Source organism: Oncorhynchus nerka, linkage group LG20 (assembly GCF_034236695.1).
Source record: "Oncorhynchus nerka isolate Pitt River linkage group LG20, Oner_Uvic_2.0, whole genome shotgun sequence".
NCBI classification, from domain to species: Eukaryota; Metazoa; Chordata; class Actinopteri; order Salmoniformes; family Salmonidae; genus Oncorhynchus; species Oncorhynchus nerka.
The window spans coordinates 36,568,633-36,577,148 of NC_088415.1; positions in this window are offsets into that span (position 1 = coordinate 36,568,633).

Here is an 8,516-nt window from a genome sequence, read left to right on the forward strand (position 1 = left end):
CATCCTTCCTAAAGACCATCGCTTCAAAAATTAGAGAAAAGCGGCAGTATTGCCGTTTGTCCCTCTTGAGCCACCGTAGCAACAGCCATAACGCTTCTTCACAATGGTCCGAATTAATCTAATTTGACGTTCTTGTTGGTCTTAGCCGTGCAATTGTACATCTAGCTAGGCTGTTTGGTGCAGTACTTCTCAAGTGAAAACATTTACATGAAAACTAATAGTGCACTGCAGACAGTAGGGCCTAGTAGCTGCTGTGCTCTCGTTGAATGACAGCAAACACTTAATTGAAGAATCCCGTCTATTGTTCCCACCCCTATTGTTGACCAGTCAGACGATGCAAAACAAGTCACCATTTCGTCATATATGCATGAACTGTGGAAAAACGCATGTAGATGGAGTTCCTTTAGCTGTTGATTGGATTTCTGCTGTATTGCATAGACAAAGGAAATAATTTGTCAGAATAAGTAGAAGTGTAACTGGCTTTTTCTTCTGGAGACAAAAGTTTGGGAAATTAAAGGATTTCTCCCGCCTGTCATTGGTTTGCTTTCCCTGAGTGTGAGTGTTACGAGATGGCTCTGCTATTCCCACTGGGCGCGTGTTGACGTTGTTTCAATGTAATTTGTCTTCGTATTGTGACATGTCATCTAGCTGTCTACTCAAGAAAAAGTTTAAACAAACCAGTGCCTGCAACCTGGTTCAGGTTGTCAACCTAGCAGGGTATTTAGGAACATCTCAGGAAGGAAATCATCCACATGTGTTATTTACATTTTTATTAATGTTGCAGAAATCTGCTCTAAAGCAGTATCCACAACCATCGGCTGTAGTGATCATAATATTGGAGCTTTGGTTTTCCTAGATAGGGTTACTAAGGCTGGGCCTAATATACTGTAGTGTATAAATGTAATAAACATGCACCCATTAAGAAAATTACTAAAAACTAAAAATATCCCTGTGGATTGATGAGGAATTGAAAAATGTTATGGTTGGGATGAGTCAAAATAAATGGCAAATAAGTCTGAGTCACAGCTGATTGGCAGAGATATTATATTGTAAATTGAGACCATATAACTAAACTTAACAAAAATAAACTGTTATGAAACAAAGAAGTGATATAATAGTAAAAAGCTTTGGAGCACCTTAAATTTGGGGGGAAATCCTTCACTTGAATCAGAAGGCTCATTCATCACAGAACCCACTTATATTGCCAATTACTTTCAAGATTTTTTGATTGGCAAGATTAGATCATTCAGGCATGACATGCCAACAACAAATTCTGAACCTACACATCCATGCATAACTGACCAAATTATGAAAGACAAGGATTGTAATTTTAAATTCTGTGAAGTGAGTGTGGAAGAGGTGAACAAATTGTTGTTGAGCAACAATGGCAAGCCACCTGGGTCTGAACTTGGATTGAAAATTACTGAGAAGGATAGCGGATTATATTGCCACTCCTATTTGTCATCTCTTCAATCTAAGTTTACAAGAAAGTGTGCACTCTCAGGCCTGGAGGGAAGCAAAAGTCATTCCGCTACTCAAGAGTAGCAAAGCACCCTTTACTGGCTCAAACAGCCGACCAATCAGCCTGTTACCCATCCTTAATAAACTTTTGGAAAAATGGTATTTGACCAGATATAATGCTATTTCACAGTTAACAAATTAACAATAGACTTTTAGCACGCTTACAGTGCCTTGCGAAAGTATTCGGCCCCCTTGAACTTTGCGACCTTTTGCCACATTTCAGGCTTCAAACATAAAGATATAAAACTATATTTTTTTGTGAAGAATCAACAACAAGTGGGACACAATCATGAAGTGGAACGACATTTATTGGATATTTCAAACTTTTTTAACAAATCAAAAACTGGAACATTGGGCGTGCAAAATTATTCAGCCCCCTTAAGTTAATACTTTGTAGCGCCACCTTTTGCTGCAATTACAACTGTAAGTCGCTTGGGGTATGTCTCTATCAGTTTTGCACATAGAGAGACTGACATTTTTTCCCATTCCTCCTTGCAAAACAGCTCGAGCTCAGTGAGGTTGGATGGAGAGCATTTGTGAACAGCAGTTTTCAGTTCTTTCCACAGATTCTCGATTGGATTCAGGTCTGGACTTTGACTTGGCCATTCTAACACCTGGATATGTTTATTTTTGAACCATTCCATTGTAGATTTTGCTTTATGTTTTGGATCATTGTCTTGTTGGAAGACAAATCTCCGTCCCAGTCTCAGGTCTTTTGCAGACTCCATCAGGTTTTCTTCCAGAATGGTCCTGTATTTGGCTCCATCCATCTTCCCATCAATTTTAACCATCTTCCCTGTCCCTGCTGAAGAAAAGCAGGCCCAAACCATGATGCTGCCACCACCATGTTTGACAGTGGGGATGGTGTGTTCAGGGTGATGAGCTGTGTTGCTTTTACGCCAAACATAACGTTTTGCATTGTTGCCACAAAGTTCAATTTTGGTTTCATCTGACCAGAGCACCTTCTTCCACATGTTTGGTGTGTCTCCCAGGTGGCTTGTGGCAAACTTTAAACGACACTTTTTATGGATATCTTTAAGAAATGGCTTTATTCTTGCCACTCTTCCATAAAGGCCAGATTTGTGCAATATACGACTGATTGTTGTCCTATGGACAGAGTCTCCCACCTCAGCTGTAGATCTCTGCAGTTCATCCAGAGTGATCATGGGCCTCTTGGCTGCATCTCTGATCAGTCTTCTCCTTGTATGAGCTGAAAGTTTAGAGGGACGGCCAGGTCTTGGTAGATTTGCAGTGGTCTGATACTCCTTCCATTTCAATATTATCGCTTGCACAGTGCTCCTTGTGATGTTTAAAGCTTGGGAAATCTTTTTGTATCCAAATCCGGCTTTAAACTTCTTCACAACAGTATCTCGGACCTGCCTGGTGTGTTCCTTGTTCTTCATGATGCTCTCTGCGCTTTTAACGGACCTCTGAGACTATCACAGTGCAGGTGCATTTATACGGAGACTTGATTACACACAGGTGGATTGTATTTATCATCATTAGTCATTTAGGTCAACATTGGATCATTCAGAGATCCTCACTGAACTTCTGGAGAGAGTTTGCTGCACTGAAAGTAAAGGGAATGAATAATTTTGCACGCCCAATTTTTCAGTTTTTGATTTGTTAAAAAAGTTTGAAATATCCAATAAATGTTGTTCCACTTCATGATTGTGTCCCACTTGATGTTGATTCTTCACAAAAAAATACAGTTTTATATCTTTATGTTTGAAGCCTGAAATGTGGCAAAAGGTCGCAAAGTTCAAGGGGGCCGAATACTTTCGCAAGGCACTGTAGCTGTTATTGGCAGAGGTTTGGAATTCTCTTTCTTATTGGTCTATTAACTCATTTATAGCCTGCCGATATCACCAGGCAGGCCAAAACTCATCCCACCAAAACAGGCTGACATTTCAGTATGTCTTTTCATACAGCTCTTACACTAAAAGGCATTATCATAATTTTTACAATTTCACATTATTATTCCAACTTCATTGTGTGAAAATGTAAAACACAGATTAATCACGTTTTGACTGCACTGGCCCTTTAAACGTGATTCTGTGAACTGTTAGTTCGACTGTTTTTCTTTTTCGAATAACTGATGAATTAAAAAAATATATATATATATTACCAATGTAGAAAAGTCTGTATACATACAATAAGTACATAAATAGACAATGATAACATATGCTAGGGGGTAGAACCAATTACAGATTACACAAAGACCTTAAAAGAAACACACATATTGATTGTTTTAACAGCTTTCTTATTAGAAGAATGTAGAATGGTCTTAATGTACTGCTCAAATCCTTATAGAAAACACGAAAAAGGTTTTTTTTATTAGTGAATTTACATTTATGAATATGAAATTTTGCACAATTAGATTTATGAGGTAAAATTGTTTTTCTTTATCTTTATTATAGTTAAGGAAACCGAGCAGCACATTCTCCCATAACAAACAAAAGTCATCTAGAATATTAACAATTATATAACTGTGAAAATATTTCCACAAATGTTATACATGTAGACAATGCCAAAATGAATGTGAAACTGTTTCTGGATGCTCAACACAAAAAGTACTATCAATGTTAATGTATTTTTTGAGACCTATTTGACCTTGTTAACAAGCAAGTATTTGTGTGGTAATAACCAGACTTTTTTCCAACAGATATTAGTGACCAATGTATTCCAGTAAGTTATGACATAAGGAATGGATACAATATCCCTTTGAAATAAAGCACGTATAGATCTGTTGTTCTGAGGGAGCAAGGAGAAACATATTTTCCCTATTGGAGAGTAAACTGGATTAAGCGAGGGTAGGTCAAGAAGGTGAGGTCTGGCTACACCTCTAAGTAACATGAGAGTTCCAGATGGAATAGCATCAAAGACTATGGCGAACTCTCTAGGTGTTACAAGGATACTGTAACGAGATAAAACTTCCTCATAATTGAGTAACAGTCCTTCTGCATTAAAAAGTTGACTCACCAGCAGGATATGATTATTGAACCAGTTCTTAAAAAATAAAGACTTGTTTCTATACAAAATGTCCTTATTGTTCCAAATGAAATACCTATGCGGGGAAAAATTATGTTTATATATTAACGACCACGCTATGAATACTTGTCTATGAAAAGCAGATCATTTTTCAGGAATCTTATCAATGTTATAGTTACATAGTAACATAAAATTGAGGTCACCAAAACAGGAGAAGATATAATGAGGGATGAAATTCCAAACAAAATTGTAGACCTGCACCAGGCTGGGAAGACTGAATCTGCAATAGGTAAGCAGCTTGGTTTGAAGAAATCAACTGTGGGAGCAATTATTAGGAAATGGAAGACATGCAAGACCACTGATAATCTCCCTCGATCTGGGGCTCCATGCAAGATCTCACCCCGTGGGGTCAAAATGATCACAAGAACGGTGAGCAAAAATCCCAGAACCACACGGTGGGACCTAGTGAATGACCTGCAGAGAGCTGGGACCAAAGTAACAAAGCCTACCATCAGTAACACACTACGCCGCCAGAGACTCAAATCCTGCAGTGCCAGACGTGTCCCCCTGCTTAAGCCAGTACATGTCCAGGCCCGTCTGAAGTTTGCCAGAGAGCATTTGGATGATCCAGAAGAAGATTGGGAGAATGTCACAGTATGTCTATTCCTCATGAAGCCAGATTGGGTCTCTTCTATAATTGAGTCCAATACTGCCTTCATTCTTTTTGCAAATATAGAGGCTAATATTTTGTAGTCATTATTGGGCAGACAGATTGGACGCCAATTATCGAGTAGAAGCAAGTCTTTATTGGGCTTAATCAGACCTTGAGTCAAACTGGGAGGGAGAGCATCATTTGTAATGCTTTCAGAAAACACCAACAGAAATGGGGCCAACTGTTGAGAAAAAGTTTAGTAAAACAGCAGATATACCATCAGTCCCAGGAGACTTATTATTTTCAATAGAATAAATGATCTCTTCAACTATAATAGGGTCATCACACTGTTCCCTCTCAGCCTCCCCAATTGATTTCACATCCCCCAGAGAGTCAAAAAAAGAGTTGAGGAAACCTCACAATACTTAGAACTATATAAATTCCTGTAGAAGTTGCAACTAAAGTTAGAAATTAATTTGGGATCATCTGTGATGAGACCGTTAATATTTAATTGTTGAATTGTATTATTTTTAGAGTGGTATTTTTCTAACCTGAAAAATCTGATGAATTTTGTTCACCCTCCTCTAGTCACTTCTTCCTAGATCTGACAAAAGGCTCCCTCTGCTTTCAGATTATACATACTGTATCATCCAACTTCTTTTGCAGCTCAAACAGAGCAGACTTGTCCTCCTCTGAGAGACTTTGAACAGGCTTTTGAACAAGAGAGGTGATCTTTGTAATTACACCTTCTTCTTCAGCTCTCCTTGTCTTGACAAAAAAAATCCCATATTTTCTTAAATATTTTCCAACCTCATATTTAAAAAGCTCCCAGTTATTACTGTATGAGTTGTCACTTATAGCTTCGTTCCAAAAGTGTGTAATTAAATTGTTTATCTCCATCTTGACCAACTCGTGTTTTAATATAGAGCTATTCAGCTTCCAGTAGGATGCTCTGTCAAGGCTATTATCAGAGATAACAAGTTTAATGTCAATATAAGTAGCTCTATGATCAGTAAGGGGAGTGGCAAGGATGTTAACAGAAATACCCTGTTAATCAAAAGATTTAAACACCAGTCTGGAGCGTGCCTTATTACTCCATGTGAAAGACTTGTCATTAGGAAACTTTACTCTCCAAATATCTATAATATCAAACCTTTCCATAAACTGCCTCAAACGTGTATTCATAGAAGTGGACTGTACAAGTTAGCTGGCCCTGCTGACTTACTGATTAATTACAAACATATTTGATTAATTTGGTTGTCATATCCAAATTAATCCTAGAGGGTCACCATTAAGGGTTGGATATAGAGAACCTCTTGAATTCATTATATTAGCAGTTATCGTTAACTGTATACCATTAATACTATCAACAATATAATCACAGTAAATTGTACTATATTCTCATTCTGAACAGTCGTCAGCTCTCGAACTGCAAGAACCCAATCGTACACAAATGAACTCAATGCCACACATAATTCATTCAATGATTTATTTACAAGACTAAATAAGTCAGAACATTAAGTAATTAAAGACACAATATAAGACAGGGTATAATGGGGTACAACACAGTTATTAAGGTGAGAAGCTCCACAGGTCAATATAAAATAGGCTTCCGTACTCAACTCAGGCAAACACAACAGAACATTCACGGGACTTTTGAGAATGACAATCTCATTAATTGAAAGCGAAAATGTGAGAGAACCAAGTCGACATAGGCTTTCACAACCGTGAAACCCAAGAGCTCCCCAACCAGGAATAGACATGAACTAGACTACCGATTGGCATCTGATGTGGACAGTGCCGGGACCGTATTGACCATGGGTTTGTAAATTAAACCTGCCATCTTACAACACTCAATGACTTCAACCACTTTACACACAAAAAGCGCCACTTTACTCTGTAATGTATAATACAATGGGGTAATTTACTTGTATGTCGATGAAGCCGCCATGGAGATGAAAAGGGCATGTTGTCCAAGACTCTATCTCTCTCTCTCTCAGTTCTTAGTCCAGGAAAGTCAAGTCTATGAGAGCTCTTCCGTGCAGTGAATTATTCCTCTGCTCCCACCCGGGATGGATTGCAAACTCACTCAGTCTCGAATGCAAACATTGAGTTTCTGCAGGACCACCTCCGGTATGATTGCTTCGGTCTGAGTAGGATAGGTCTTGATTTGCGTTTTGTTGCTAGAAGGTTTTGTCGATAGGAGTTTGGTTTCCGAGAAGAATTTAGGTCATTTGTTCCTCATGGCCTGGCCGCACCGCGAAGAAACGTGATCCCACATCTGTTAGCCAGTCCTGTAGTTTATACGGATACTCACAGAGGGCGGGCCCCGATAGGCCGGACAAGGAATCACTTGACAGCCCCATTGATTCAGAGAACCACGCACATTAAACCTGAGATGTCCTCATAAGTGTTCACAGAATGTTTCTACTGTACAGAAAACAATTGAACAGTTCCTAGGATGAAATACATAGCCTGTAGGATCTAAACATGCTTTGCATATAAAACAGCCACTCTATATTACAAAAAATACTCATTATGCCCCTTTTTATGACAGGGAAATCAGAAGAAAATTGCCACATTATACTTCAAGTTACACCAACATTGTTCAGAAAATGTGTTTAATTGTCACTGGGCTGTATTGGCGTCGTTTCCCTTTGTTACAAAGAGTAAACGTTCCTGACTCTCTTCCCTGCAGATCATAAGATGGTCTGCTGATTTGCGAAAGGTGTCTGTTTTCTGTCTCCTGACCCCACTCAGAGATCATCCATGGAGGAGGAGAGTGTGGGAGTGTTTTTCTGGTGGTACTCTCTGTGATTTATTTACAATTCAAGGCACGATTCGCCATCCCATCTTGTTTGCGCTTAGTGGGACTATCATTTGTTTTTCAACAGGATAATGACCCAACACACCTCCGGGCTGTGTAAGGGTTACTTGACCAAGAAGGAGAGTGATGGAGTGCTGCATCAGATGACCTGAAAATATATTTTGATGACCTGAAAATATATTTTGATTTGTTTAACACTTTTTTGGTTACTACATGATTCCATATGTGTTATTTCATAGTTTTGATATATTCACTATTACTCTACAATGTAGAAAATAGTCATATATACACCGTCTCTGTAATAATATAGGAGATATATACACCCCATTTTTCTCACCAATTTAGTGGTATCCAATTGGTGGTTACAGTCTTGTCTCATCGCTAGGATTCCTGTACGGACTCGGGAGAGGCGAAGGTCGAGAGCCGTGCGTCCCCCGAAAACACAAACAAGCTGCACTGCTTCTTGATACAATGCCCACTTAATCCGGAAGCCAGCCGCATCAATGTGTCGTTGGAAACACCGTA